Source organism: Patella vulgata, chromosome 9 (assembly GCF_932274485.2).
Source record: "Patella vulgata chromosome 9, xgPatVulg1.2, whole genome shotgun sequence".
NCBI classification, from domain to species: domain Eukaryota; kingdom Metazoa; phylum Mollusca; class Gastropoda; family Patellidae; genus Patella; species Patella vulgata.
In genome coordinates, this window is record NC_065887.2 from 42,685,436 (window position 1) to 42,707,899 (window position 22,464).

The window sequence follows — 22,464 nt, forward strand, 5'->3', positions numbered from 1 at the left end:
TTTCTCCCCCGTCAAAAACATGTTCGCGTCTACAGCACCCGGTGTTCCCAGGCGGTCACCCATCCAAGTACTGAGCGGGCCCGACGTTGCTTAACTTCAGTGATCGGACGAGAACTGGTGTTTTCAACGTGATATGGCCGTAGACGACGACAGGTGAAAAAATCCCGCAGTTATCTGTCGCAGAGTGAGCAGTAAATGAGTTTTCTCCCCCGTCAAAAACATGTTCGCGTCTACAGCACCCGGTGTTCCCAGGCGGTCACCCATCCAAGTACTGAGCGGGCCCGACGTTGCTTAACTTCAGTGATCGGACGAGAACTGGTGTTTTCAACGTGATATGGCCGTAGACGACGACAGGTGAAAAAATCCCGCAGTTATCTGTCGCAGAGTGAGCAGTAAATGAGTTTTCTCCCCCGTCAAAAACATGTTCGCGTCTACAGCACCCGGTGTTCCCAGGCGGTCACCCATCCAAGTACTGAGCGGGCCCGACGTTGCTTAACTTCAGTGATCGGACGAGAACTGGTGTTTTCAACGTGATATGGCCGTAGACGACGACAGGTGAAAAAATCCCGCAGTTATCTGTCGCAGAGTGAGCAGTAAATGAGTTTTCTCCCCCGTCAAAAACATGTTCGCGTCTACAGCACCCGGTGTTCCCAGGCGGTCACCCATCCAAGTACTGAGCGGGCCCGACGTTGCTTAACTTCAGTGATCGGACGAGAACTGGTGTTTTCAACGTGATATGGCCGTAGACGACGACAGGTGAAAAAATCCCGCAGTTATCTGTCGCAGAGTGAGCAGTAAATAGGCAATATCTGTCGCAGAGTGAGCAGTAAATGAGTTTTCTCAGCCGTCAAAAACATGTTCGCGTCTACAGCACCCGGTGTTCCCAGGCGGTCACCCATCCAAGTACTGAGCGGGCCCGACGTTGCTTAACTTCAGTGATCGGACGAGAACTGGTGTTTTCAACGTGATATGGCCGTAGACGACGACAGGTGAAAAAATCCCGCAGTTATCTGTCGCAGAGTGAGCAGTAAATGAGTTTTCTCCCCCGTCAAAAACATGTTCGCGTCTACAGCACCCGGTGTTCCCAGGCGGTCACCCATCCAAGTACTGAGCGGGCCCGACGTTGCTTAACTTCAGTGATCGGACGAGAACTGGTGTTTTCAACGTGATATGGCCGTAGACGACGACAGGTGAAAAAATCCCGCAGTTATCTGTCGCAGAGTGAGCAGTAAATGAGTTTTCTCCCCAGTCAAAAACATGTTCGCGTCTACAGCACCCGGTGTTCCCAGGCGGTCACCCATCCAAGTACTGAGCGGGCCCGACGTTGCTTAACTTCAGTGATCGGACGAGAACTGGTGTTTTCAACGTGATATGGCCGTAGACGACGACAGGTGAAAAAATCCCGCAGTTATCTGTCGCAGAGTGAGCAGTAAATGGGTTTTCTCCCCCGTCAAAAACATGTTCGCGTCTACAGCACCCGGTGTTCCCAGGCGGTCACCCATCCAAGTACTGAGCGGGCCCGACGTTGCTTAACTTCAGTGATCGGACGAGAACTGGTGTTTTCAACGTGATATGGCCGTAGACGACGACAGGTGAAAAAATCCCGCAGTTATCTGTCGCAGAGTGAGCAGTAAATGAGTTTTCTCCCCCGTCAAAAACATGTTCGCGTCTACAGCACCCGGTGTTCCCAGGCGGTCACCCATCCAAGTACTGAGCGGGCTCGACGTTGCTTAACTTCAGTGATCGGACGAGAACTGGTGTTTTCAACGTGATATGGCCGTAGACGACGACAGGTGAAAAAATCCCGCAGTTATCTGTCGCAGAGTGAGCAGTAAATGAGTTTTCTCCCCCGTCAAAAACATGTTCGCGTCTACAGCACCCGGTGTTCCCAGGCGGTCACCCATCCAAGTACTGAGCGGGCCCGACGTTGCTTAACTTCAGTGATCGGACGAGAACTGGTGTTTTCAACGTGATATGGCCGTAGACGACGACAGGTGAAAAAATCCCGCAGTTATCTGTCGCAGAGTGAGCAGTAAATGAGTTTTCTCCCCCGTCAAAAACATGTTCGCGTCTACAGCACCCGGTGTTCCCAGGCGGTCACCCATCCAAGTACTGAGCGGGCCCGACGTTGCTTAACTTCAGTGATCGGACGAGAACTGGTGTTTTCAACGTGATATGGCCGTAGACGACGACAGGTGAAAAAATCCCGCAGTTATCTGTCGCAGAGTGAGCAGTAAATGAGTTTTCTCCCCCGTCAAAAACATGTTCGCGTCTACAGCACCCGGTGTTCCCAGGCGGTCACCCATCCAAGTACTGAGCGGGCCCGACGTTGCTTAACTTCAGTGATCGGACGAGAACTGGTGTTTTCAACGTGATATGGCCGTAGACGACGACAGGTGAAAAAATCCCGCAGTTATCTGTCGCAGAGTGAGCAGTAAATGAGTTTTCTCCCCCGTCAAAAACATGTTCGCGTCTACAGCACCCGGTGTTCCCAGGCGGTCACCCATCCAAGTACTGAGCGGGCCCGACGTTGCTTAACTTCAGTGATCGGACGAGAACTGGTGTTTTCAACGTGATATGGCCGTAGACGACGACAGGTGAAAAAATCCCGCAGTTATCTGTCGCAGAGTGAGCAGTAAATGAGTTTTCTCCCCCGTCAAAAACATGTTCGCGTCTACAGCACCCGGTGTTCCCAGGCGGTCACCCATCCAAGTACTGAGCGGGCCCGACGTTGCTTAACTTCAGTGATCGGACGAGAACTGGTGTTTTCAACGTGATATGGCCGTAGACGACGACAGGTGAAAAAATCCCGCAGTTATCTGTCGCAGAGTGAGCAGTAAATAGGCAATATCTGTCGCAGAGTGAGCAGTAAATGAGTTTTCTCAGCCGTCAAAAACATGTTCGCGTCTACAGCACCCGGTGTTCCCAGGCGGTCACCCATCCAAGTACTGAGCGGGCCCGACGTTGCTTAACTTCAGTGATCGGACGAGAACTGGTGTTTTCAACGTGATATGGCCGTAGACGACGACAGGTGAAAAAATCCCGCAGTTATCTGTCGCAGAGTGAGCAGTAAATGAGTTTTCTCCCCCGTCAAAAACATGTTCGCGTCTACAGCACCCGGTGTTCCCAGGCGGTCACCCATCCAAGTACTGAGCGGGCCCGACGTTGCTTAACTTCAGTGATCGGACGAGAACTGGTGTTTTCAACGTGATATGGCCGTAGACGACGACAGGTGAAAAAATCCCGCAGTTATCTGTCGCAGAGTGAGCAGTAAATAGGCAATATCTGTCGCAGAGTGAGCAGTAAATGAGTTTTCTCAGCCGTCAAAAACATGTTCGCGTCTACAGCACCCGGTGTTCCCAGGCGGTCACCCATCCAAGTACTGAGCGGGCCCGACGTTGCTTAACTTCAGTGATCGGACGAGAACTGGTGTTTTCAACGTGATATGGCCGTAGACGACGACAGGTGAAAAAATCCCGCAGTTATCTGTCGCAGAGTGAGCAGTAAATGAGTTTTCTCCCCCGTCAAAAACATGTTCGCGTCTACAGCACCCGGTGTTCCCAGGCGGTCACCCATCCAAGTACTGAGCGGGCCCGACGTTGCTTAACTTCAGTGATCGGACGAGAACTGGTGTTTTCAACGTGATATGGCCGTAGACGACGACAGGTGAAAAAATCCCGCAGTTATCTGTCGCAGAGTGAGCAGTAAATGAGTTTTCTCCCCCGTCAAAAACATGTTCGCGTCTACAGCACCCGGTGTTCCCAGGCGGTCACCCATCCAAGTACTGAGCGGGCCCGACGTTGCTTAACTTCAGTGATCGGACGAGAACTGGTGTTTTCAACGTGATATGGCCGTAGACGACGACAGGTGAAAAAATCCCGCAGTTATCTGTCGCAGAGTGAGCAGTAAATGAGTTTTCTCCCCCGTCAAAAACATGTTCGCGTCTACAGCACCCGGTGTTCCCAGGCGGTCACCCATCCAAGTACTGAGCGGGCCCGACGTTGCTTAACTTCAGTGATCGGACGAGAACTGGTGTTTTCAACGTGATATGGCCGTAGACGACGACAGGTGAAAAAATCCCGCAGTTATCTGTCGCAGAGTGAGCAGTAAATGAGTTTTCTCCCCCGTCAAAAACATGTTCGCGTCTACAGCACCCGGTGTTCCCAGGCGGTCACCCATCCAAGTACTGAGCGGGCCCGACGTTGCTTAACTTCAGTGATCGGACGAGAACTGGTGTTTTCAACGTGATATGGCGGTAGACGACGACAGGTGAAAAAATCCCGCAGTTATCTGTCGCAGAGTGAGCAGTAAATGAGTTTTCTCCCCCGTCAAAAACATGTTCGCGTCTACAGCACCCGGTGTTCCCAGGCGGTCACCCATCCAAGTACTGAGCGGGCCCGACGTTGCTTAACTTCAGTGATCGGACGAGAACTGGTGTTTTCAACGTGATATGGCCGTAGACGACGACAGGTGAAAAAATCCCGCAGTTATCTGTCGCAGAGTGAGCAGTAAATGAGTTTTCTCAGCCGTCAAAAACATGTTCGCGTCTACAGCACCCGGTGTTCCCAGGCGGTCACCCATCCAAGTACTGAGCGGGCCCGACGTTGCTTAACTTCAGTGATCGGACGAGAACTGGTGTTTTCAACGTGATATGGCCGTAGACGACGACAGGTGAAAAAATCCCGCAGTTATCTGTCGCAGAGTGAGCAGTAAATGAGTTTTCTCCCCCGTCAAAAACATGTTCGCGTCTACAGCACCCGGTGTTCCCAGGCGGTCACCCATCCAAGTACTGAGCGGGCCCGACGTTGCTTAACTTCAGTGATCGGACGAGAACTGGTGTTTTCAACGTGATATGGCCGTAGACGACGACAGGTGAAAAAATCCCGCAGTTATCTGTCGCAGAGTGAGCAGTAAATGAGTTTTCTCATCCGTCAAAAACATGTTCGCGTCTACAGCACCCGGTGTTCCCAGGCGGTCACCCATCCAAGTACTGAGCGGGCCCGACGTTGCTTAACTTCAGTGATCGGACGAGAACTGGTGTTTTCAACGTGATATGGCCGTAGACGACGACAGGTGAAAAAATCCCGCAGTTATCTGTCGCAGAGTGAGCAGTAAATGAGTTTTCTCCCCCGTCAAAAACATGTTCGCGTCTACAGCACCCGGTGTTCCCAGGCGGTCACCCATCCAAGTACTGAGCGGGCCCGACGTTGCTTAACTTCAGTGATCGGACGAGAACTGGTGTTTTCAACGTGATATGGCCGTAGACGACGACAGGTGAAAAAATCCCGCAGTTATCTGTCGCAGAGTGAGCAGTAAATAGGCAATATCTGTCGCAGAGTGAGCAGTAAATGAGTTTTCTCAGCCGTCAAATACATGTTCGCGTCTACAGCACCCGGTGTTCCCAGGCGGTCACCCATCCAAGTACTGAGCGGGCCCGACGTTGCTTAACTTCAGTGATCGGACGAGAACTGGTGTTTTCAACGTGATATGGCCGTAGACGACGACAGGTGAAAAAATCCCGCAGTTATCTGTCGCAGAGTGAGCAGTAAATGAGTTTTCTCCCCCGTCAAAAACATGTTCGCGTCTACAGCACCCGGTGTTCCCAGGCGGTCACCCATCCAAGTACTGAGCGGGCCCAACGTTGCTTAACTTCAGTGATCGGACGAGAACTGGTGTTTTCAACGTGATATGGCAGTAGACGACGACAGGTGAAAAAATCCCGCAGTTATCTGTCGCAGAGTGAGCAGTAAATGAGTTTTCTCCCCCGTCAAAAACATGTTCGCGTCTACAGCACCCGGTGTTCCCAGGCGGTCACCCATCCAAGTACTGAGCGGGCCCGACGTTGCTTAACTTCAGTGATCGGACGAGAACTGGTGTTTTCAACGTGATATGGCCGTAGACGACGACAGGTGAAAAAATCCCGCAGTTATCTGTCGCAGAGTGAGCAGTAAATGAGTTTTCTCCCCCGTCAAAAACATGTTCGCGTCTACAGCACCCGGTGTTCCCAGGCGGTCACCCATCCAAGTACTGAGCGGGCCCGACGTTGCTTAACTTCAGTGATCGGACGAGAACTGGTGTTTTCAACGTGATATGGCCGTAGACGACGACAGGTGAAAAAATCCCGCAGTTATCTGTAGCAGAGTGAGCAGTAAATAGGCAATATCTGTCGCAGAGTGAGCAGTAAATGAGTTTTCTCAGCCGTCAAAAACATGTTCGCGTCTACAGCACCCGGTGTTCCCAGGCGGTCACCCATCCAAGTACTGAGCGGGCCCGACGTTGCTTAACTTCAGTGATCGGACGAGAACTGGTGTTTTCAACGTGATATGGCCGTAGACGACGACAGGTGAAAAAATCCCGCAGTTATCTGTCGCAGAGTGAGCAGTAAATGAGTTTTCTCCCCCGTCAAAAACATGTTCGCGTCTACAGCACCCGGTGTTCCCAGGCGGTCACCCATCCAAGTACTGAGCGGGCCCGACGTTGCTTAACTTCAGTGATCGGACGAGAACTGGTGTTTTCAACGTGATATGGCCGTAGACGACGACAGGTGAAAAAATCCCGCAGTTATCTGTCGCAGAGTGAGCAGTAAATGAGTTTTCTCCCCCGTCAAAAACATGTTCGCGTCTACAGCACCCGGTGTTCCCAGGCGGTCACCCATCCAAGTACTGAGCGGGCCCGACGTTGCTTAACTTCAGTGATCGGACGAGAACTGGTGTTTTCAACGTGATATGGCCGTAGACGACGACAGGTGAAAAAATTCCGCAGTTATCTGTTGCAGAGTGAGCAGTAAATGAGTTTTCTCCCCCGTCAAAAACATGTTCGCGTCTACAGCACCCGGTGTTCCCAGGCGGTCACCCATCCAAGTACTGAGCGGGCCCGACGTTGCTTAACTTCAGTGATCGGACGAGAACTGGTGTTTTCAACGTGATATGGCCGTAGACGACGACAGGTAAAAAATCCCGCAGTTATCTGTCGCAGAGTGAGCAGTAAATAGGCAATATCTGTCGCAGAGTGAGCAGTAAATGAGTTTTCTCAGCCGTCAAAAACATGTTCGCGTCTACAGCACCCGGTGTTCCCAGGCGGTCACCCATCCAAGTACTGAGCGGGCCCGACGTTGCTTAACTTCAGTGATCGGACGAGAACTGGTGTTTTCAACGTGATATGGCCGTAGACGACGACAGGTGAAAAAATCCCGCAGTTATCTGTCGCAGAGTGAGCAGTAAATGAGTTTTCTCCCCCGTCAAAAACATGTTCGCGTCTACAGCACCCGGTGTTCCCAGGCGGTCACCCATCCAAGTACTGAGCGGGCCCGACGTTGCTTAACTTCAGTGATCGGACGAGAACTGGTGTTTTCAACGTGATATGGCCGTAGACGACGACAGGTGAAAAAATCCCGCAGTTATCTGTCGCAGAGTGAGCAGTAAATGAGTTTTCTCCCCCGTCAAAAACATGTTCGCGTCTACAGCACCCGGTGTTCCCAGGCGGTCACCCATCCAAGTACTGAGCGGGCCCGACGTTGCTTAACTTCAGTGATCGGACGAGAACTGGTGTTTTCAACGTGATATGGCCGTAGACGACGACAGGTGAAAAAATCCCGCAGTTATCTGTCGCAGAGTGAGCAGTAAATAGGCAATATCTGTCGCAGAGTGAGCAGTAAATGAGTTTTCTCAGCCGTCAAAAACATGTTCGCGTCTACAGCACCCGGTGTTCCCAGGCGGTCACCCATCCAAGTACTGAGCGGGCCCGACGTTGCTTAACTTCAGTGATCGGACGAGAACTGGTGTTTTCAACGTGATATGGCCGTAGACGACGACAGGTGAAAAAATCCCGCAGTTATCTGTCGCAGAGTGAGCAATAAATGAGTTTTCTCCCCCGTCAAAAACATGTTCGCGTCTACAGCACCCGGTGTTCCCAGGCGGTCACCCATCCAAGTACTGAGCGGGCCCGACGTTGCTTAACTTCAGTGATCGGACGAGAACTGGTGTTTTCAACGTGATATGGCCGTAGACCACGACAGGTGAAAAAATCCCGCAGTTATCTGTCGCAGAGTGAGCAGTAAATGAGTTTTCTCCCCCGTCAAAAACATGTTCGCGTCTACAGCACCCGGTGTTCCCAGGCGGTCACCCATCCAAGTACTGAGCGGGCCCGACGTTGCTTAACTTCAGTGATCGGACGAGAACTGGTGTTTTCAACGTGATATGGCCGTAGACGACGACAGGTGAAAAAATCCCGCAGTTATCTGTCGCAGAGTGAGCAGTAAATGAGTTTTCTCCCCCGTCAAAAACATGTTCGCGTCTACAGCACCCGGTGTTATCAGGCGGTCACCCATCCAAGTACTGAGCGGGCCCGACGTTGCTTAACTTCAGTGATCGGACGAGAACTGGTGTTTTCAACGTGATATGGCCGTAGACGACGACAGGTGAAAAAATCCCGCAGTTATCTGTCGCAGAGTGAGCAGTAAATGAGTTTTCTCAGCCGTCAAAAACATGTTCGCGTCTACAGCACCCGGTGTTCCCAGGCGGTCACCCATCCAAGTACTGAGCGGGCCCGACGTTGCTTAACTTCAGTGATCGGACGAGAACTGGTGTTTTCAACGTGATATGGCCGTAGACGACGACAGGTGAAAAAATCCCGCAGTTATCTGTCGCAGAGTGAGCAGTAAATGAGTTTTCTCAGCCGTCAAAAACATGTTCGCGTCTACAGCACCCGGTGTTCCCAGGCGGTCACCCATCCAAGTACTGAGCGGGCCCGACGTTGCTTAACTTCAGTGATCGGACGAGAACTGGTGTTTTCAACGTGATATGGCCGTAGACGACGACAGGTGAAAAAATCCCGCAGTTATCTGTCGCAGAGTGAGCAGTAAATGAGTTTTCTCCCCCGTCAAAAACATGTTCGCGTCTACAGCACCCGGTGTTCCCAGGCGGTCACCCATCCAAGTACTGAGCGGGCCCGACGTTGCTTAACTTCAGTGATCGGACGAGAACTGGTGTTTTCAACGTGATATGGCCGTAGACGACGACAGGTGAAAAAATCCCGCAGTTATCTGTCGCAGAGTGAGCAGTAAATGAGTTTTCTCCCCCGTCAAAAACATGTTCGCGTCTACAGCACCCGGTGTTCCCAGGCGGTCACCCATCCAAGTACTGAGCGGGCCCGACGTTGCTTAACTTCAGTGATCGGACGAGAACTGGTGTTTTCAACGTGATATGGCCGTAGACGACGACAGGTGAAAAAATCCTGCAGTTATCTGTCGCAGAGTGAGCAGTAAATGAGTTTTCTCCCCCGTCAAAAACATGTTCGCGTCTACAGCACCCGGTGTTCCCAGGCGGTCACCCATCCAAGTACTGAGCGGGCCCGACGTTGCTTAACTTCAGTGATCGGACGAGAACTGGTGTTTTCAACGTGATATGGCCGTAGACGACGACAGGTGAAAAAATCCCGCAGTTATCTGTCGCAGAGTGAGCAGTAAATGAGTTTTCTCCCCCGTCAAAAACATGTTCGCGTCTACAGCACCCGGTGTTCCCAGGCGGTCACCCATCCAAGTACTGAGCGGGCCCGACGTTGCTTAACTTCAGTGATCGGACGAGAACTGGTGTTTTCAACGTGATATGGCCGTAGACGACGACAGGTGAAAAAATCCCGCAGTTATCTGTCGCAGAGTGAGCAGTAAATAGGCAATATCTGTCGCAGAGTGAGCAGTAAATGAGTTTTCTCAGCCGTCAAAAACATGTTCGCGTCTACAGCACCCGGTGTTCCCAGGCGGTCACCCATCCAAGTACTGAGCGGGCCCGACGTTGCTTAACTTCAGTGATCGGACGAGAACTGGTGTTTTCAACGTGATATGACCGTAGACGACGACAGGTGAAAAAATCCCGCAGTTATCTGTCGCAGAGTGAGCAATAAATGAGTTTTCTCCCCCGTCAAAAACATGTTCGCGTCTACAGCACCCGGTGTTCCCAGGCGGTCACCCATCCAAGTACTGAGCGGGCCCGACGTTGCTTAACTTCAGTGATCGGACGAGAACTGGTGTTTTCAACGTGATATGGCCGTAGACCACGACAGGTGAAAAAATCCCGCAGTTATCTGTCGCAGAGTGAGCAGTAAATGAGTTTTCTCCCCCGTCAAAAACATGTTCGCGTCTACAGCACCCGGTGTTCCCAGGCGGTCACCCATCCAAGTACTGAGCGGGCCCGACGTTGCTTAACTTCAGTGATCGGACGAGAACTGGTGTTTTCAACGTGATATGGCCGTAGACGACGACAGGTGAAAAAATCCCGCAGTTATCTGTCGCAGAGTGAGCAGTAAATGAGTTTTCTCCCCCGTCAAAAACATGTTCGCGTCTACAGCACCCGGTGTTATCAGGCGGTCACCCATCCAAGTACTGAGCGGGCCCGACGTTGCTTAACTTCAGTGATCGGACGAGAACTGGTGTTTTCAACGTGATATGGCCGTAGACGACGACAGGTGAAAAAATCCCGCAGTTATCTGTCGCAGAGTGAGCAGTAAATGAGTTTTCTCAGCCGTCAAAAACATGTTCGCGTCTACAGCACCCGGTGTTCCCAGGCGGTCACCCATCCAAGTACTGAGCGGGCCCGACGTTGCTTAACTTCAGTGATCGGACGAGAACTGGTGTTTTCAACGTGATATGGCCGTAGACGACGACAGGTGAAAAAATCCCGCAGTTATCTGTCGCAGAGTGAGCAGTAAATGAGTTTTCTCCCCCGTCAAAAACATGTTCGCGTCTACAGCACCCGGTGTTCCCAGGCGGTCACCCATCCACGTACTGAGCGGGCCCGACGTTGCTTAACTTCAGTGATCGGACGAGAACTGGTGTTTTCAACGTGATATGGCCGTAGACGACGACAGGTGAAAAAATCCCGCAGTTATCTGTCGCAGAGTGAGCAGTAAATGAGTTTTCTCCCCCGTCAAAAACATGTTCGCGTCTACAGCACCCGGTGTTCCCAGGCGGTCACCCATCCAAGTACTGAGCGGGCCCGACGTTGCTTAACTTCAGTGATCGGACGAGAACTGGTGTTTTCAACGTGATATGGCGTAGACGACGACAGGTGAAAAAATCCCGCAGTTATCTGTCGCAGAGTGAGCAGTAAATAGGCAATATCTGTCGCAGAGTGAGCAGTAAATGAGTTTTCTCAGCCGTCAAAAACATGTTCGCGTCTACAGCACCCGGTGTTCCCAGGCGGTCACCCATCCAAGTACTGAGCGGGCCCGACGTTGCTTAACTTCAGTGATCGGACGAGAACTGGTGTTTTCAACGTGATATGGCCGTAGACGACGACAGGTGAAAAAATCCCGCAGTTATCTGTCGCAGAGTGAGCAGTAAATGAGTTTTCTCCCCCGTCAAAAACATGTTCGCGTCTACAGCACCCGGTGTTCCCAGGCGGTCACCCATCCAAGTACTGAGCGGGCCCGACGTTGCTTAACTTCAGTGATCGGACGAGAACTGGTGTTTTCAACGTGATATGGCCGTAGACGACGACAGGTGAAAAAATCCCGCAGTTATCTGTCGCAGAGTGAGCAGTAAATAGGCAATATCTGTCGCAGAGTGAGCAGTAAATGAGTTTTCTCAGCCGTCAAAAACATGTTCGCGTCTACAGCACCCGGTGTTCCCAGGCGGTCACCCATCCAAGTACTGAGCGGGCCCGACGTTGCTTAACTTCAGTGATCGGACGAGAACTGGTGTTTTCAACGTGATATGGCCGTAGACGACGACAGGTGAAAAAATCCCGCAGTTATCTGTCGCAGAGTGAGCAGTAAATGAGTTTTCTCCCCCGTCAAAAACATGTTCGCGTCTACAGCACCCGGTGTTCCCAGGCGGTCACCCATCCAAGTACTGAGCGGGCCCGACGTTGCTTAACTTCAGTGATCGGACGAGAACTGGTGTTTTCAACGTGATATGGCCGTAGACGACGACAGGTGAAAAAATCCCGCAGTTATCTGTCGCAGAGTGAGCAGTAAATGAGTTTTCTCCCCCGTCAAAAACATGTTCGCGTCTACAGCACCCGGTGTTCCCAGGCGGTCACCCATCCAAGTACTGAGCGGGCCCGACGTTGCTTAACTTCAGTGATCGGACGAGAACTGGTGTTTTCAACGTGATATGGCCGTAGACGACGACAGGTGAAAAAATCCCGCAGTTATCTGTCGCAGAGTGAGCAGTAAATGAGTTTTCTCCCCCGTCAAAAACATGTTCGCGTCTACAGCACCCGGTGTTCCCAGGCGGTCACCCATCCAAGTACTGAGCGGGCCCGACGTTGCTTAACTTCAGTGATCGGACGAGAACTGGTGTTTTCAACGTGATATGGCCGTAGACGACGACAGGTGAAAAAATCCCGCAGTTATCTGTCGCAGAGTGAGCAGTAAATGAGTTTTCTCCCCCGTCAAAAACATGTTCGCGTCTACAGCACCCGGTGTTCCCAGGCGGTCACCCATCCAAGTACTGAGCGGGCCCGACGTTGCTTAACTTCAGTGATCGGACGAGAACTGGTGTTTTCAACGTGATATGGCCGTAGACGACGACAGGTGAAAAAATCCCGCAGTTATCTGTCGCAGAGTGAGCAGTAAATGAGTTTTCTCCCCCGTCAAAAACATGTTCGCGTCTACAGCACCCGGTGTTCCCAGGCGGTCACCCATCCAAGTACTGAGCGGGCCCGACGTTGCTTAACTTCAGTGATCGGACGAGAACTGGTGTTTTCAACGTGATATGGCCGTAGACGACGACAGGTGAAAAAATCCCGCAGTTATCTGTCGCAGAGTGAGCAGTAAATGAGTTTTCTCCCCCGTCAAAAACATGTTCGCGTCTACAGCACCCGGTGTTCCCAGGCGGTCACCCATCCAAGTACTGAGCGGGCCCGACGTTGCTTAACTTCAGTGATCGGACGAGAACTGGTGTTTTCAACGTGATATGGCCGTAGACGACGACAGGTGAAAAAATCCCGCAGTTATCTGTCGCAGAGTGAGCAGTAAATGAGTTTTCTCCCCCGTTAAAAACATGTTCGCGTCTACAGCACCCGGTGTTCCCAGGCGGTCACCCATCCAAGTACTGAGCGGGCCCGACGTTGCTTAACTTCAGTGATCGGACGAGAACTAGTGTTTTCAACGTGATATGGCCGTAGACGACGACAGGTGAAAAAATCCCGCAGTTATCTGTCGCAGAGTGAGCAGTAAATAGGCAATATCTGTCGCAGAGTGAGCAGTAAATGAGTTTTCTCAGCCGTCAAAAACATGTTCGCGTCTACAGCACCCGGTGTTCCCAGGCGGTCACCCATCCAAGTACTGAGCGGGCCCGACGTTGCTTAACTTCAGTGATCGGACGAGAACTGGTGTTTTCAACGTGATATGGCCGTAAACGACGACAGGTGAAAAAATCCCGCAGTTATCTGTCGCAGAGTGAGCAGTAAATGAGTTTTCTCCCCCGTCAAAAACATGTTCGCGTCTACAGCACCCGGTGTTCTCAGGCGGTCACCCATCCAAGTACTGAGCGGGCCCGACGTTGCTTAACTTCAGTGATCGGACGAGAACTGGTGTTTTCAACGTGATATGGCCGTAGACGACGACAGGTGAAAAAATCCCGCAGTTATCTGTCGCAGAGTGAGCAGTAAATGAGTTTTCTCCCCCGTCAAAAACATGTTCGCGTCTACAGCACCCGGTGTTCCCAGGCGGTCACCCATCCAAGTACTGAGCGGGCCCGACGTTGCTTAACTTCAGTGATCGGACGAGAACTGGTGTTTTCAACGTTATATGGCCGTAGACGACGACAGGTGAAAAAATCCCGCAGTTATCTGTCGCAGAGTGAGCAGTAAATGAGTTTTCTCCCCCGTCAAAAACATGTTCGCGTCTACAGCACCCGGTGTTCCCAGGCGGTCACCCATCCAAGTACTGAGCGGGCCCGACGTTGCTTAACTTCAGTGATCGGACGAGAACTGGTGTTTTCAACGTGATATGGCCCTAGACGACGACAGGTGAAAAAATCCCGCAGTTATCTGTCGCAGAGTGAGCAGTAAATGAGTTTTCTCCCCCGTCAAAAACATGTTCGCGTCTACAGCACCCGGTGTTCCCAGGCGGTCACCCATCCAAGTACTGAGCGGGCCCGACGTTGCTTAACTTCAGTGATCGGACGAGAACTGGTGTTTTCAACGTGATATGGCCGTAGACGACGACAGGTGAAAAAATCCCGCAGTTATCTGTCGCAGAGTGAGCAGTAAATGAGTTTTCTCCCCCGTCAAAAACATGTTCGCGTCTACAACACCCGGTGTTCCCAGGCGGTCACCCATCCAAGTACTGAGCGGGCCCGACGTTGCTTAACTTCAGTGATCGGACGAGAACTGGTGTTTTCAACGTGATATGGCCGTAGACGACGACAGGTGAAAAAATCCCGCAGTTATCTGTCGCAGAGTGAGCAGTAAATAGGCAATATCTGTCGCAGAGTGAGCAGTAAATGAGTTTTCTCAGCTGTCAAAAACATCTTTGCGTCTACAGCACCCGGTGTTCCCAGGCGGTCACCCATCCAAGTACTGAGCGGGCCCGACGTTGCTTAACTTCAGTGATCGGACGAGAACTGTTTTTTTTTTGTTTTTTTTTAATATAAATTTATTCAGTTAAAATTCATTACATTTATACTGGTAAGGCTTTAAAAAGTTTTCTTTAAAATTAAAATAAATATTTTAAAAAAATAACTATCACAATTACTATCAAATCATTGTCATAAAATATCACAGTTATCATAGTTTCATTACAAATATCACATGTATCATAGTTTCATTTCAAATATCACATTTATCCTAGTTTCATTATAAATACCACAGTTATCATTGTTTCATTACAAATAACACAGTTATCATAGTTTCATACCAAATATCACATTTCTTTAGTTTCATTAAATATATCATATTTATCATAGATCACATTTATCATAGTTTCATTACAAATCACATTTATCATAGATCACATTTATCATAGTTTCATTACAAATCACATTTATGATAGATCACATTTATCATAGTTTCATTACAATCACATTTATCATAGATCACATTTATCATAGTTTCATTACAAATCACATTTATGATAGATCACATTTATCATAGTTTTATTACAAACATCACATTTATCATAGATCACATTTATCATAGTTTCATTATAACTATCAAAGTTATCATAGTTTCATTATAAATATCACAGTTATCATAGTTTCATTACAAATATCACAGTTATCATAGTTTCCATTACAAATATCACATTTATCCTAGTTCCCTTATAAATACCACAGTTATCATTTATCATAGATCACATTTATCATAGTTTCATTACAAATATCTATCATAATATATCTTGGATTAAACAAACATGTAATGACAAAATCACAGATTATGTAAATTCCAAAGTTACTATTCGGTTATTTATTTTGATAAAACGGTTAAAATTCATATAATTCATAAATGTTTCTAACCCACACTTGTACAAAATTGACTGAAGATGGCACTCAAAGGTGTGAACAAATAATGAAAAAAGATCAACATCTCTTGCCTGAGATATACACATACTTCGGCGTTTTATAATAGAAAGTCTTGCGGTAGAAAATAACAATACAAGAAATAGGCTATACTCAGATCTAGACAGTGGATATCCAAACAACAACCATTCTATAAATTGCTCTGTGGTATACCCTACATTTAACAAAAGAGTTAAAAGAATATCTTCAATTTCATCTAAAAATGTCTTGATAGATGGACATTTACAAAGAACATGAATAATTGTTTCGCTCGCGTTACTTTTACATAATGTACAAAGTGGACTCTCAATAACATGTTTGACGTATTTCCTGCTGTTCGTCCAAACAATATTATGGCAAATAGAAAAATCATTATCTATCATTTCCGAACTTTTCAAATTACAGTAAACTGATTTCCACACTTTCGGCCAGTCGGGATTAAAGCCTTGGCTACTAAAATAAACATAAGATGAGGGTTTTACAAAGAGATTATTTCTTAAAATAGAATAGCAATTTTTTGCCGTAAAACTTGATACCAATAAAACATCACCACTTGGCTGTTCCACACCAAAGTTGGTGTACGGTGTAACCGCATGACATTCTGAGGCAATAATTACTTTCCATGAAGAAGGAATGCTTCCTATAATAGAATCGTATGATGTTATAATAACTTGTTTAGATATATCAATAAACAGGTCTTGTACAATTTCAACAATGGCTGACTTAGGAAGAAATCCAACAATCGCACCATAAATTATATCTGATATTTTAACAATGCCCGACATCTGGAAAACATATATTATAAATGAGGACAAATGTAATTCAATATTAGGATTGGAGAACAAAGGTTGATTAACAATAAATTTATAATCAATGGATACTAATCTATTACCACCATTAATGTTATTCCATGCTACTAACATTTCCCTATAAAAAGAGGGTAACTTTACAAGAGACTGTCTATTATATTTTATAAATAATAATTCATTACATAGTGACAAATCGTTATATTTATTGAGAAAGAACTTCATAAAATATTTCCAGGAACAACTTAACTCTTCATTAAAAAATTTGGATAGCCAACAGAGCCGAAAGGAATCCATTCTGCCATGAATTAAAGGAATGTTCAGACCCCCGTCATCTTTATGCCCGAGTATTGTAGACTCTTTAATCAGAGCCGGCTTCGTGCCCCATAGAAAAGATTTAATGGCATCTCGTATATCCGAGCATGCTCATTCAGGGATGCTTATTATGCGAAGCGCATACCAGAGCAGGGAAAGACAAAATGTATTTATGATAACACTTTTCCCGACTAGTGATAATTTTCTACCTTTCCATAAGTTAATAACTTTTTTAAACTTACCAATTTTAGAGTTCCAGTTAAGTGACTCACATTCCAGTTTATTTGGTCCTAGATAAATACCTAGTATTAACATACTACCGTTCAGAATTCTAAGAGGCATGTTTAACATATCAGTAGTACACGAGGCTGAGCCTGCTATCAAAAGTTCTGATTTTTCAACATTAACCTTGGCCCCGGACAAGCTACAGTATACCTCAATGCTCTCGAAGGCCTGATTAACTGATTCAAGGTCATTCAACGTAAGGGTTACATCATCAGCATGCTGATAAATTACCGATGGTAAAGTGGAAGACGGAATCGGGATTCCACGAACATTAGGATGAGACATTATAAGAGAACGAAGGGGTTCAATAGACATTACATATAGCAAAGCCGCAATTGGACACCCTTGACGAACTGACCTTGATACCGGGAAAGATAACGAAATATGGCCATTAACCTTTACACAACTTCTAATGTCATTATACAAAATTTTGACAAGTTTAAGAAATTTAGGACCAAAACCCATACATTCAATTACATTAAAGAGGTAAGTATGAGCAACCCTGTCAAAGGCCTTTTGGGAATCAATCTTCAACAGGTACAGAGGAAGATCTTCATCGTCGCAGTAATCTATCACATCCCTGATAGCACATATATTAAAGGCAATGTCTCTACCAGGTATACAGGACGTTTGTGAAGGGGAGATAACCGATGATATGACGTTTTTCAGACGGAGCGCCAAACACCTTGACAAAATTTTATAGTCGACATTAAGAAGACTAATCGGCCTGTAATTCTTGAGATCAGATCGATCCCCTTTGTTTTTGTAGAACACAGATATCATCCCCCTTTTCATACTGGATGACAATTCACCATCTGAAATCACAGAAAGGACCATTTTATGATAAACGTCTCCCAGGAGATCCCAAAGCACCAGGTAAAATTCAACAGTCAATCCATCTATGCCTGGCGATTTATTTTTCGACATACCTTTCAATGCTTTTAACAGTTCTTCTTTAGTAATGTCCTCTTCACAGAAATCCGCATCTTCAGGAGTTAGTACATCAGGCACGAGACTTGCCACGCGATCCTTGTCAACAGTAACGGAGTTGTCGCTGGTATACAATCTGGAATAAAATGACCTGGTTTCCTCAAGAATATCGAAAGTATCACAGGTAAGTTGCCCATTTTGTTTCCTTATTTCACTAATCACATTACTTTTTTGTTTTTGTTTCTCTAATTTCAGGAAGTAACTTGTACAGCGATCCGATTCCAAGGCATCCAGTGATTTGGACCGAATAATAGCACCATGACATTCACGTTTTTCATACTCAGAGAGATCTACTTTCAATTCTGCAAGACGACACTTGTCGTATTCTAGTCCTCTGGAAGCTCTATCATATATAAAGTTCAAATGCTTTTGAATAAACCAATATTGTTCTTTTTGTCGATATCGAACACTAGAAGCATACGCGATGCTTTGTTTTTTAATAGCATATTTAAAGTTGTCCCACCACACAAGTACGTCAGTGTTAAAAAGGGGACATCCAAGTGACTCATTCAAGACTTTTTCAACAACAGTTCTGTAGGCATGATCCGATAGATAAGAATTGTTGAGCACCCAGCTACCAGGTCCCCGATCAACATTACGCAAGTTAATGGAGACGGATACAATGCTATGATCGCTAAGACTTGTATGATATATAAATGAATTAATTAACGCATACTCCAGGTTGGTTGAAGTGAGGATGTAATCAATTCGTGACTGTTTCAGAACAGTTTCAACAACTTGACGTCTCGTAAACACCCTTTTGCTGGGGTGAAAATAACGCCAAACATCAATTAGGTTATTTTGGCTAATAAAGTTATTTAAACGGGACGAAGCAGAACCATACCATGCCAGTGTTTTTGACCTATCACGAAACGGGTCGACAACGTCATTGAAATCACCACAAAGAACATAAGAAGAGTCAGAATCGATTGAGTCACACAAATACCTATAATATTCATTCTGCTCTTTCACACTGTTCGGGGCGTAGCAAGAAACGATATCAAATTCGACCATATCATATTTAAAAGAACATTTGACAAATCTACCAGCATTATCTGATACCGGAGAAAATGTGTTATCTGTATAAAATTTAGATACCAGAATTGCACATCCACGACGCTTCGAAGTTCCATCACAAGAATGGTAAATGGTACCTTCCCAAAGGTCACTATTTTCATTAATAAAATCGACATCCCAAAATGTTTCTTGGAGACATAATATCCCTACTGATAATGAACTAGCTAACGCAAATAGGCTTTGCATTTTGGAAACACTACGGAGTCCGGCAACATTTATTGATAGAATAAGCATTATAAAAATGGGAAGTTTATTTTTTGATATTCTTTCCATGTTTAACCACACGCTTCTTAACAATACCTTTTACAACTTCAATTTTCGGTTTGACTACTATTCGACGTCTTCTTCGGGTAAATGATTTAGCTGCAGTAGGTGTTATAAAACTAACAATATCAGAATCACCCCTACTCTCTACCCAGTCCGATTCTTCCGCCAGAAGGTCGCTAACACCAACAGGATCATCTGCTGAACTGAACTTCCTCAGCGTTCCGTCACTAACAGATGGCTCGGAAACACCACTTGGGCTTATACAGTTAACAGAACCAACAGATGACATAATTCCGATATCATCATCAGAAAGATTATCTTCAATCCCCGTACTTGCAGGATCACCTTTATTATCAGGTTTTTTCCCTCAACATCATTGTTGACATCATCACTTCCTTCAGCTTCACCAGAAACCGAGAATGACTCCGAGATATTAACAGCAGATCTGTTAGGAATATCAGTTGCGCCTCGGTCCCACTGAGCTTGGGGACGACATCCACACTCCGAAGAAGGTAACTTGCAACCTTCACAGACAGAAACAGTGCAGTGGCGTTGAATGTGACCAGGCTTTTTACATCGTCGACATACCCTGCTAGGACACCCTGCCAGCAGATGTTCATGCGATAGGCAATGGAAACAAACCTTCTCTTGGTGGTCATGCCGAATGCTGAAATATTCAACCCCCGTCTCACACTGAAACCCGACCGAGTAGGGGAGGGAGGACACATCAGGGAGAAAGCGCACCCTCACAAAACGTGTATCATCAAAGATGCCATCATGCTCATAACGACGTCGCTTGATGGGCCCGAGGACTTCTAGGCGCCACTGCTTCAGCTTACGTTCTATTTCCTCGTCAGATATTAATCCAGAAAGATGCATGAAAGACACAACTTTTATTTTTGCAGATATGTGTCTAACAAAAGCTGGATCATCATCAAATAACAGATTGGACTCTACCAAGCGGGTGGCACAATCCGAGTCAATGAGGGTTACTTCATAAGAATCTCCATTACGGGGAATGCACGTCAGAATTGCATCTTCACCACAGACATCGCGCACAGCCTTAATAATACGTCGAGCCGTAACATCTTGCTTATTTTTAACAGAAATAAGAACTGTACAGTCTTTCGAAAACACAGGAGTTTTATGGATAAATTCGCCTCTACGAGCCGAGTGGCTCTCTGTCATCTCGACAGGGCAAGGGCAATAAAGCCCAATAAGTTACTAAATTACACACTATAACACGAATTTAAGCTACATACCCAATCCACGAAATGTTCATATATTGCTTCAAGCAAAATCACTGTCCAAAAAGCACACAATTGCCCAGATTAATCGATTTTATGAACAGCTTCATATACATCGACCAAACATAAACAATGCATTCGGACCACCCCCACTGGTGTTTTCAACGTGATATGGCCGTAGGCGATGAAAGGTGAAAAAATCCCGCAGTTATCTGTCGCAGAGTGAGCAGTAAATGGGTTTTCTCCCCCGTCAAAAACATGTTCGCGTCTACAGCACCGGTGTTCCCAGGCGGTCACCCATCCAAGTACTGAGCGGGCCCGACGTTGCTTAACTTCAGTGATCGGACGAGAACTGGTGTTTTCAACGTGATATGGCCGTAGACGACGAAAGGTGAAAAAATCACGCAGTTATCTGTCGCAGAGTGAGCAGTAAATGGGTTTTCTCCCCCGTCAAAAACATGTTCGCGTCTACAGCACCCGGTGTTCCCAGGCGGTCACCCATCCAAGTACTGAGCGGGCCCGACGTTGCTTAACTTCAGTGATCGGACGAGAACTGGTGTTTTCAACGTGATATGGCCGTAGACGACGAAAGGTGAAAAAATCCCGCAGTTATCTGTCGCAGAGTGAGCAGTAAATGGGTTTTCTCCCCCGTCAAAAACATGTTCGCGTCTACAGCACCCGGTGTTCCCAGGCGGTCACCCATCCAAGTACTGAGCGGGCCCGACGTTGCTTAACTTCAGTGATCGGACGAGAACTGGTGTTTTCAACGTGATATGGCCGTAGACGACGAAAGGTGAAAAAATCCCGCAGTTATCTGTCGCAGAGTGAGCAGTAAATGGTTTTCTCCGCCCTCCCATTGAGTCGACTGGCGTGGTTTCGAATCCCCGGTTGTACGTGGCAAGGAGTAGGGTCGCCTGTCCAACCTTGTGGGTTTTCTCCGGGTCCTCCGGTTTCCTCCCACTGCTAAAGACCCCTACGCGCAAGCGAATTATGTAAATAAAATTAAACCATATGTTAGTCCCGAAATGACCTAGTTTGTGTCGAGTGGACGTTAAACCCCATTTCTCTCTCTCTCTTTTTTCTCCCCCCTCCAAAACATGTTCGCGTCTACAGCACCCGGTGTTCCCAGGCGGTCACCCATCCAAGTACTGAGCGGGCCCGACGTTGCTTAACTTCAGTGATCGGACGAGAACTGGTGTTTTCAACGTGATATGGCCGTAGACGACGAAAGGTGAAAACATCCCGCAGTTATCTGTCGCAGAGTGAGCAGTAAATGGGTTTTCTCCCCCGTCAAAAACATGTTCGCGTCTACAGCACCCGGTGTTCCCAGGCGGTCACCCATCCAAGTACTGACCGGGCCCGACGTAGCTTAACTTCAGTGATCGGACGAGAACTGGTGTTTTCAACGTGATATGGACGTAGACGACGAAAGGTGAAAAAATCCCGCAGTTATCTTTCGCAGAGTGAGCAGTAAATGGGTTTTCTCTCCCCTCCCCCGTCAAAAACATGTTCGCGTCTACAGCACCCGGTGTTCCCAGGCGGTCACCCATCCAAGTACTGACCGGGCCCGACGTTGCTTAACTTCAGTGATCGGACGAGAACTGTTTTTTTTTTTTTTAATAAATTTATTCAAGTAATATTCATTACAAATATCACATTTGTATATATCACAGAGTTTTATAAATATTAAAATAGTTATAAGATCACAGTGTCGATATAATTGTCTAAAAATGAAACAATATAGGTCAAATGATATAATAATACATTTACTAAAATTCTTAAGTTATTTTCACATTTGTTATATATCACGAAGTTTTGTTAAGAATTAATTTTAATATGAATGTCGATATAATTTGCTTAAAATAAATGATATAATAATACATTTGCTAAAGTCCTAAATTTATATTCACTCCATCAACAATAATAAATTGATTAAAATGCAAGAGATTTATAAAATCGGTATAACCATATTTATATA

General features: G+C 46.9%; 75 non-coding genes across 75 annotated transcripts; all 75 read right to left on the reverse strand.

Moving 5' to 3' along the window:
* Positions 1–26: 26 nt before the first annotated feature.
* LOC126808224 (5S ribosomal RNA) lies at positions 27–145 on the reverse strand. The gene has a single exon (XR_007674466.1). It is a non-coding gene; the product is annotated as a 5S ribosomal RNA (ribosomal RNA).
* An 82-nt stretch (positions 146–227) lies between these two features.
* Positions 228–346, reverse strand: LOC126808226 (5S ribosomal RNA). The gene has a single exon (XR_007674468.1). It is a non-coding gene; the product is annotated as a 5S ribosomal RNA (ribosomal RNA).
* An 82-nt stretch (positions 347–428) lies between these two features.
* Positions 429–547, reverse strand: LOC126808227 (5S ribosomal RNA). The gene has a single exon (XR_007674469.1). It is a non-coding gene; the product is annotated as a 5S ribosomal RNA (ribosomal RNA).
* Positions 548–629: 82 nt separating this feature from the next.
* LOC126808228 (5S ribosomal RNA) lies at positions 630–748 on the reverse strand. The gene has a single exon (XR_007674470.1). It is a non-coding gene; the product is annotated as a 5S ribosomal RNA (ribosomal RNA).
* Positions 749–862: 114 nt separating this feature from the next.
* On the reverse strand, positions 863–981 carry LOC126808229 (5S ribosomal RNA). Its single transcript, XR_007674471.1, has one exon. It is a non-coding gene; the product is annotated as a 5S ribosomal RNA (ribosomal RNA).
* An 82-nt stretch (positions 982–1,063) lies between these two features.
* Positions 1,064–1,182, reverse strand: LOC126808230 (5S ribosomal RNA). Its single transcript, XR_007674472.1, has one exon. It is a non-coding gene; the product is annotated as a 5S ribosomal RNA (ribosomal RNA).
* An 82-nt stretch (positions 1,183–1,264) lies between these two features.
* On the reverse strand, positions 1,265–1,383 carry LOC126808232 (5S ribosomal RNA). Its single transcript, XR_007674474.1, has one exon. It is a non-coding gene; the product is annotated as a 5S ribosomal RNA (ribosomal RNA).
* An 82-nt stretch (positions 1,384–1,465) lies between these two features.
* Positions 1,466–1,584, reverse strand: LOC126808233 (5S ribosomal RNA). The gene has a single exon (XR_007674475.1). It is a non-coding gene; the product is annotated as a 5S ribosomal RNA (ribosomal RNA).
* An 82-nt stretch (positions 1,585–1,666) lies between these two features.
* Positions 1,667–1,785, reverse strand: LOC126808147 (5S ribosomal RNA). Its single transcript, XR_007674390.1, has one exon. It is a non-coding gene; the product is annotated as a 5S ribosomal RNA (ribosomal RNA).
* An 82-nt stretch (positions 1,786–1,867) lies between these two features.
* Positions 1,868–1,986, reverse strand: LOC126808234 (5S ribosomal RNA). Its single transcript, XR_007674476.1, has one exon. It is a non-coding gene; the product is annotated as a 5S ribosomal RNA (ribosomal RNA).
* An 82-nt stretch (positions 1,987–2,068) lies between these two features.
* LOC126808236 (5S ribosomal RNA) lies at positions 2,069–2,187 on the reverse strand. The gene has a single exon (XR_007674477.1). It is a non-coding gene; the product is annotated as a 5S ribosomal RNA (ribosomal RNA).
* An 82-nt stretch (positions 2,188–2,269) lies between these two features.
* Positions 2,270–2,388, reverse strand: LOC126808237 (5S ribosomal RNA). The gene has a single exon (XR_007674478.1). It is a non-coding gene; the product is annotated as a 5S ribosomal RNA (ribosomal RNA).
* Positions 2,389–2,470: 82 nt separating this feature from the next.
* On the reverse strand, positions 2,471–2,589 carry LOC126808239 (5S ribosomal RNA). Its single transcript, XR_007674480.1, has one exon. It is a non-coding gene; the product is annotated as a 5S ribosomal RNA (ribosomal RNA).
* Positions 2,590–2,671: 82 nt separating this feature from the next.
* LOC126808240 (5S ribosomal RNA) lies at positions 2,672–2,790 on the reverse strand. The gene has a single exon (XR_007674481.1). It is a non-coding gene; the product is annotated as a 5S ribosomal RNA (ribosomal RNA).
* A 114-nt stretch (positions 2,791–2,904) lies between these two features.
* LOC126808241 (5S ribosomal RNA) lies at positions 2,905–3,023 on the reverse strand. Its single transcript, XR_007674482.1, has one exon. It is a non-coding gene; the product is annotated as a 5S ribosomal RNA (ribosomal RNA).
* An 82-nt stretch (positions 3,024–3,105) lies between these two features.
* LOC126808242 (5S ribosomal RNA) lies at positions 3,106–3,224 on the reverse strand. The gene has a single exon (XR_007674483.1). It is a non-coding gene; the product is annotated as a 5S ribosomal RNA (ribosomal RNA).
* Positions 3,225–3,338: 114 nt separating this feature from the next.
* LOC126808243 (5S ribosomal RNA) lies at positions 3,339–3,457 on the reverse strand. Its single transcript, XR_007674484.1, has one exon. It is a non-coding gene; the product is annotated as a 5S ribosomal RNA (ribosomal RNA).
* Positions 3,458–3,539: 82 nt separating this feature from the next.
* On the reverse strand, positions 3,540–3,658 carry LOC126808244 (5S ribosomal RNA). Its single transcript, XR_007674485.1, has one exon. It is a non-coding gene; the product is annotated as a 5S ribosomal RNA (ribosomal RNA).
* An 82-nt stretch (positions 3,659–3,740) lies between these two features.
* LOC126808245 (5S ribosomal RNA) lies at positions 3,741–3,859 on the reverse strand. Its single transcript, XR_007674486.1, has one exon. It is a non-coding gene; the product is annotated as a 5S ribosomal RNA (ribosomal RNA).
* Positions 3,860–3,941: 82 nt separating this feature from the next.
* Positions 3,942–4,060, reverse strand: LOC126808246 (5S ribosomal RNA). Its single transcript, XR_007674487.1, has one exon. It is a non-coding gene; the product is annotated as a 5S ribosomal RNA (ribosomal RNA).
* An 82-nt stretch (positions 4,061–4,142) lies between these two features.
* On the reverse strand, positions 4,143–4,261 carry LOC126808324 (5S ribosomal RNA). Its single transcript, XR_007674569.1, has one exon. It is a non-coding gene; the product is annotated as a 5S ribosomal RNA (ribosomal RNA).
* Positions 4,262–4,343: 82 nt separating this feature from the next.
* LOC126808247 (5S ribosomal RNA) lies at positions 4,344–4,462 on the reverse strand. Its single transcript, XR_007674488.1, has one exon. It is a non-coding gene; the product is annotated as a 5S ribosomal RNA (ribosomal RNA).
* An 82-nt stretch (positions 4,463–4,544) lies between these two features.
* On the reverse strand, positions 4,545–4,663 carry LOC126808248 (5S ribosomal RNA). Its single transcript, XR_007674489.1, has one exon. It is a non-coding gene; the product is annotated as a 5S ribosomal RNA (ribosomal RNA).
* Positions 4,664–4,745: 82 nt separating this feature from the next.
* LOC126808250 (5S ribosomal RNA) lies at positions 4,746–4,864 on the reverse strand. The gene has a single exon (XR_007674491.1). It is a non-coding gene; the product is annotated as a 5S ribosomal RNA (ribosomal RNA).
* Positions 4,865–4,946: 82 nt separating this feature from the next.
* LOC126808252 (5S ribosomal RNA) lies at positions 4,947–5,065 on the reverse strand. The gene has a single exon (XR_007674492.1). It is a non-coding gene; the product is annotated as a 5S ribosomal RNA (ribosomal RNA).
* An 82-nt stretch (positions 5,066–5,147) lies between these two features.
* Positions 5,148–5,266, reverse strand: LOC126808253 (5S ribosomal RNA). Its single transcript, XR_007674493.1, has one exon. It is a non-coding gene; the product is annotated as a 5S ribosomal RNA (ribosomal RNA).
* Positions 5,267–5,380: 114 nt separating this feature from the next.
* Positions 5,381–5,499, reverse strand: LOC126808254 (5S ribosomal RNA). The gene has a single exon (XR_007674494.1). It is a non-coding gene; the product is annotated as a 5S ribosomal RNA (ribosomal RNA).
* Positions 5,500–5,581: 82 nt separating this feature from the next.
* On the reverse strand, positions 5,582–5,700 carry LOC126808307 (5S ribosomal RNA). Its single transcript, XR_007674549.1, has one exon. It is a non-coding gene; the product is annotated as a 5S ribosomal RNA (ribosomal RNA).
* An 82-nt stretch (positions 5,701–5,782) lies between these two features.
* LOC126808255 (5S ribosomal RNA) lies at positions 5,783–5,901 on the reverse strand. The gene has a single exon (XR_007674495.1). It is a non-coding gene; the product is annotated as a 5S ribosomal RNA (ribosomal RNA).
* Positions 5,902–5,983: 82 nt separating this feature from the next.
* On the reverse strand, positions 5,984–6,102 carry LOC126808256 (5S ribosomal RNA). Its single transcript, XR_007674496.1, has one exon. It is a non-coding gene; the product is annotated as a 5S ribosomal RNA (ribosomal RNA).
* A 114-nt stretch (positions 6,103–6,216) lies between these two features.
* Positions 6,217–6,335, reverse strand: LOC126808257 (5S ribosomal RNA). The gene has a single exon (XR_007674498.1). It is a non-coding gene; the product is annotated as a 5S ribosomal RNA (ribosomal RNA).
* An 82-nt stretch (positions 6,336–6,417) lies between these two features.
* LOC126808258 (5S ribosomal RNA) lies at positions 6,418–6,536 on the reverse strand. The gene has a single exon (XR_007674499.1). It is a non-coding gene; the product is annotated as a 5S ribosomal RNA (ribosomal RNA).
* Positions 6,537–6,618: 82 nt separating this feature from the next.
* LOC126808259 (5S ribosomal RNA) lies at positions 6,619–6,737 on the reverse strand. The gene has a single exon (XR_007674500.1). It is a non-coding gene; the product is annotated as a 5S ribosomal RNA (ribosomal RNA).
* Positions 6,738–6,819: 82 nt separating this feature from the next.
* Positions 6,820–6,938, reverse strand: LOC126808260 (5S ribosomal RNA). Its single transcript, XR_007674501.1, has one exon. It is a non-coding gene; the product is annotated as a 5S ribosomal RNA (ribosomal RNA).
* Positions 6,939–7,051: 113 nt separating this feature from the next.
* Positions 7,052–7,170, reverse strand: LOC126808262 (5S ribosomal RNA). Its single transcript, XR_007674504.1, has one exon. It is a non-coding gene; the product is annotated as a 5S ribosomal RNA (ribosomal RNA).
* An 82-nt stretch (positions 7,171–7,252) lies between these two features.
* On the reverse strand, positions 7,253–7,371 carry LOC126808263 (5S ribosomal RNA). Its single transcript, XR_007674505.1, has one exon. It is a non-coding gene; the product is annotated as a 5S ribosomal RNA (ribosomal RNA).
* Positions 7,372–7,453: 82 nt separating this feature from the next.
* On the reverse strand, positions 7,454–7,572 carry LOC126808264 (5S ribosomal RNA). Its single transcript, XR_007674506.1, has one exon. It is a non-coding gene; the product is annotated as a 5S ribosomal RNA (ribosomal RNA).
* Positions 7,573–7,686: 114 nt separating this feature from the next.
* LOC126808265 (5S ribosomal RNA) lies at positions 7,687–7,805 on the reverse strand. Its single transcript, XR_007674507.1, has one exon. It is a non-coding gene; the product is annotated as a 5S ribosomal RNA (ribosomal RNA).
* Positions 7,806–7,887: 82 nt separating this feature from the next.
* LOC126808266 (5S ribosomal RNA) lies at positions 7,888–8,006 on the reverse strand. Its single transcript, XR_007674508.1, has one exon. It is a non-coding gene; the product is annotated as a 5S ribosomal RNA (ribosomal RNA).
* An 82-nt stretch (positions 8,007–8,088) lies between these two features.
* Positions 8,089–8,207, reverse strand: LOC126808268 (5S ribosomal RNA). Its single transcript, XR_007674509.1, has one exon. It is a non-coding gene; the product is annotated as a 5S ribosomal RNA (ribosomal RNA).
* An 82-nt stretch (positions 8,208–8,289) lies between these two features.
* LOC126808328 (5S ribosomal RNA) lies at positions 8,290–8,408 on the reverse strand. Its single transcript, XR_007674572.1, has one exon. It is a non-coding gene; the product is annotated as a 5S ribosomal RNA (ribosomal RNA).
* Positions 8,409–8,490: 82 nt separating this feature from the next.
* On the reverse strand, positions 8,491–8,609 carry LOC126808269 (5S ribosomal RNA). Its single transcript, XR_007674510.1, has one exon. It is a non-coding gene; the product is annotated as a 5S ribosomal RNA (ribosomal RNA).
* Positions 8,610–8,691: 82 nt separating this feature from the next.
* LOC126808270 (5S ribosomal RNA) lies at positions 8,692–8,810 on the reverse strand. The gene has a single exon (XR_007674511.1). It is a non-coding gene; the product is annotated as a 5S ribosomal RNA (ribosomal RNA).
* An 82-nt stretch (positions 8,811–8,892) lies between these two features.
* Positions 8,893–9,011, reverse strand: LOC126808271 (5S ribosomal RNA). Its single transcript, XR_007674512.1, has one exon. It is a non-coding gene; the product is annotated as a 5S ribosomal RNA (ribosomal RNA).
* An 82-nt stretch (positions 9,012–9,093) lies between these two features.
* LOC126808272 (5S ribosomal RNA) lies at positions 9,094–9,212 on the reverse strand. Its single transcript, XR_007674513.1, has one exon. It is a non-coding gene; the product is annotated as a 5S ribosomal RNA (ribosomal RNA).
* Positions 9,213–9,294: 82 nt separating this feature from the next.
* LOC126808274 (5S ribosomal RNA) lies at positions 9,295–9,413 on the reverse strand. The gene has a single exon (XR_007674516.1). It is a non-coding gene; the product is annotated as a 5S ribosomal RNA (ribosomal RNA).
* Positions 9,414–9,495: 82 nt separating this feature from the next.
* On the reverse strand, positions 9,496–9,614 carry LOC126808275 (5S ribosomal RNA). Its single transcript, XR_007674517.1, has one exon. It is a non-coding gene; the product is annotated as a 5S ribosomal RNA (ribosomal RNA).
* A 114-nt stretch (positions 9,615–9,728) lies between these two features.
* Positions 9,729–9,847, reverse strand: LOC126808300 (5S ribosomal RNA). The gene has a single exon (XR_007674543.1). It is a non-coding gene; the product is annotated as a 5S ribosomal RNA (ribosomal RNA).
* Positions 9,848–9,929: 82 nt separating this feature from the next.
* LOC126808276 (5S ribosomal RNA) lies at positions 9,930–10,048 on the reverse strand. Its single transcript, XR_007674518.1, has one exon. It is a non-coding gene; the product is annotated as a 5S ribosomal RNA (ribosomal RNA).
* An 82-nt stretch (positions 10,049–10,130) lies between these two features.
* Positions 10,131–10,249, reverse strand: LOC126808277 (5S ribosomal RNA). The gene has a single exon (XR_007674519.1). It is a non-coding gene; the product is annotated as a 5S ribosomal RNA (ribosomal RNA).
* Positions 10,250–10,331: 82 nt separating this feature from the next.
* LOC126808329 (5S ribosomal RNA) lies at positions 10,332–10,450 on the reverse strand. Its single transcript, XR_007674573.1, has one exon. It is a non-coding gene; the product is annotated as a 5S ribosomal RNA (ribosomal RNA).
* Positions 10,451–10,532: 82 nt separating this feature from the next.
* LOC126808279 (5S ribosomal RNA) lies at positions 10,533–10,651 on the reverse strand. Its single transcript, XR_007674520.1, has one exon. It is a non-coding gene; the product is annotated as a 5S ribosomal RNA (ribosomal RNA).
* An 82-nt stretch (positions 10,652–10,733) lies between these two features.
* Positions 10,734–10,852, reverse strand: LOC126808319 (5S ribosomal RNA). Its single transcript, XR_007674563.1, has one exon. It is a non-coding gene; the product is annotated as a 5S ribosomal RNA (ribosomal RNA).
* Positions 10,853–10,934: 82 nt separating this feature from the next.
* Positions 10,935–11,052, reverse strand: LOC126808333 (5S ribosomal RNA). Its single transcript, XR_007674578.1, has one exon. It is a non-coding gene; the product is annotated as a 5S ribosomal RNA (ribosomal RNA).
* Positions 11,053–11,166: 114 nt separating this feature from the next.
* LOC126808280 (5S ribosomal RNA) lies at positions 11,167–11,285 on the reverse strand. Its single transcript, XR_007674521.1, has one exon. It is a non-coding gene; the product is annotated as a 5S ribosomal RNA (ribosomal RNA).
* Positions 11,286–11,367: 82 nt separating this feature from the next.
* Positions 11,368–11,486, reverse strand: LOC126808281 (5S ribosomal RNA). Its single transcript, XR_007674522.1, has one exon. It is a non-coding gene; the product is annotated as a 5S ribosomal RNA (ribosomal RNA).
* Positions 11,487–11,600: 114 nt separating this feature from the next.
* Positions 11,601–11,719, reverse strand: LOC126808282 (5S ribosomal RNA). The gene has a single exon (XR_007674523.1). It is a non-coding gene; the product is annotated as a 5S ribosomal RNA (ribosomal RNA).
* Positions 11,720–11,801: 82 nt separating this feature from the next.
* On the reverse strand, positions 11,802–11,920 carry LOC126808283 (5S ribosomal RNA). The gene has a single exon (XR_007674524.1). It is a non-coding gene; the product is annotated as a 5S ribosomal RNA (ribosomal RNA).
* Positions 11,921–12,002: 82 nt separating this feature from the next.
* LOC126808284 (5S ribosomal RNA) lies at positions 12,003–12,121 on the reverse strand. The gene has a single exon (XR_007674526.1). It is a non-coding gene; the product is annotated as a 5S ribosomal RNA (ribosomal RNA).
* Positions 12,122–12,203: 82 nt separating this feature from the next.
* LOC126808286 (5S ribosomal RNA) lies at positions 12,204–12,322 on the reverse strand. The gene has a single exon (XR_007674528.1). It is a non-coding gene; the product is annotated as a 5S ribosomal RNA (ribosomal RNA).
* Positions 12,323–12,404: 82 nt separating this feature from the next.
* On the reverse strand, positions 12,405–12,523 carry LOC126808287 (5S ribosomal RNA). Its single transcript, XR_007674529.1, has one exon. It is a non-coding gene; the product is annotated as a 5S ribosomal RNA (ribosomal RNA).
* An 82-nt stretch (positions 12,524–12,605) lies between these two features.
* LOC126808288 (5S ribosomal RNA) lies at positions 12,606–12,724 on the reverse strand. Its single transcript, XR_007674530.1, has one exon. It is a non-coding gene; the product is annotated as a 5S ribosomal RNA (ribosomal RNA).
* An 82-nt stretch (positions 12,725–12,806) lies between these two features.
* On the reverse strand, positions 12,807–12,925 carry LOC126808290 (5S ribosomal RNA). The gene has a single exon (XR_007674531.1). It is a non-coding gene; the product is annotated as a 5S ribosomal RNA (ribosomal RNA).
* An 82-nt stretch (positions 12,926–13,007) lies between these two features.
* On the reverse strand, positions 13,008–13,126 carry LOC126808306 (5S ribosomal RNA). The gene has a single exon (XR_007674548.1). It is a non-coding gene; the product is annotated as a 5S ribosomal RNA (ribosomal RNA).
* A 114-nt stretch (positions 13,127–13,240) lies between these two features.
* LOC126808303 (5S ribosomal RNA) lies at positions 13,241–13,359 on the reverse strand. The gene has a single exon (XR_007674546.1). It is a non-coding gene; the product is annotated as a 5S ribosomal RNA (ribosomal RNA).
* An 82-nt stretch (positions 13,360–13,441) lies between these two features.
* LOC126808298 (5S ribosomal RNA) lies at positions 13,442–13,560 on the reverse strand. The gene has a single exon (XR_007674540.1). It is a non-coding gene; the product is annotated as a 5S ribosomal RNA (ribosomal RNA).
* Positions 13,561–13,642: 82 nt separating this feature from the next.
* On the reverse strand, positions 13,643–13,761 carry LOC126808325 (5S ribosomal RNA). Its single transcript, XR_007674570.1, has one exon. It is a non-coding gene; the product is annotated as a 5S ribosomal RNA (ribosomal RNA).
* An 82-nt stretch (positions 13,762–13,843) lies between these two features.
* On the reverse strand, positions 13,844–13,962 carry LOC126808317 (5S ribosomal RNA). The gene has a single exon (XR_007674561.1). It is a non-coding gene; the product is annotated as a 5S ribosomal RNA (ribosomal RNA).
* Positions 13,963–14,044: 82 nt separating this feature from the next.
* On the reverse strand, positions 14,045–14,163 carry LOC126808291 (5S ribosomal RNA). The gene has a single exon (XR_007674532.1). It is a non-coding gene; the product is annotated as a 5S ribosomal RNA (ribosomal RNA).
* Positions 14,164–14,245: 82 nt separating this feature from the next.
* On the reverse strand, positions 14,246–14,364 carry LOC126808304 (5S ribosomal RNA). Its single transcript, XR_007674547.1, has one exon. It is a non-coding gene; the product is annotated as a 5S ribosomal RNA (ribosomal RNA).
* Positions 14,365–20,751: 6,387 nt separating this feature from the next.
* LOC126808295 (5S ribosomal RNA) lies at positions 20,752–20,869 on the reverse strand. The gene has a single exon (XR_007674537.1). It is a non-coding gene; the product is annotated as a 5S ribosomal RNA (ribosomal RNA).
* Positions 20,870–20,951: 82 nt separating this feature from the next.
* Positions 20,952–21,070, reverse strand: LOC126808292 (5S ribosomal RNA). The gene has a single exon (XR_007674533.1). It is a non-coding gene; the product is annotated as a 5S ribosomal RNA (ribosomal RNA).
* Positions 21,071–21,152: 82 nt separating this feature from the next.
* Positions 21,153–21,271, reverse strand: LOC126808293 (5S ribosomal RNA). Its single transcript, XR_007674534.1, has one exon. It is a non-coding gene; the product is annotated as a 5S ribosomal RNA (ribosomal RNA).
* A 319-nt stretch (positions 21,272–21,590) lies between these two features.
* On the reverse strand, positions 21,591–21,709 carry LOC126808294 (5S ribosomal RNA). The gene has a single exon (XR_007674535.1). It is a non-coding gene; the product is annotated as a 5S ribosomal RNA (ribosomal RNA).
* Positions 21,710–21,791: 82 nt separating this feature from the next.
* LOC126808318 (5S ribosomal RNA) lies at positions 21,792–21,910 on the reverse strand. The gene has a single exon (XR_007674562.1). It is a non-coding gene; the product is annotated as a 5S ribosomal RNA (ribosomal RNA).
* Positions 21,911–22,464: the final 554 nt, after the last annotated feature.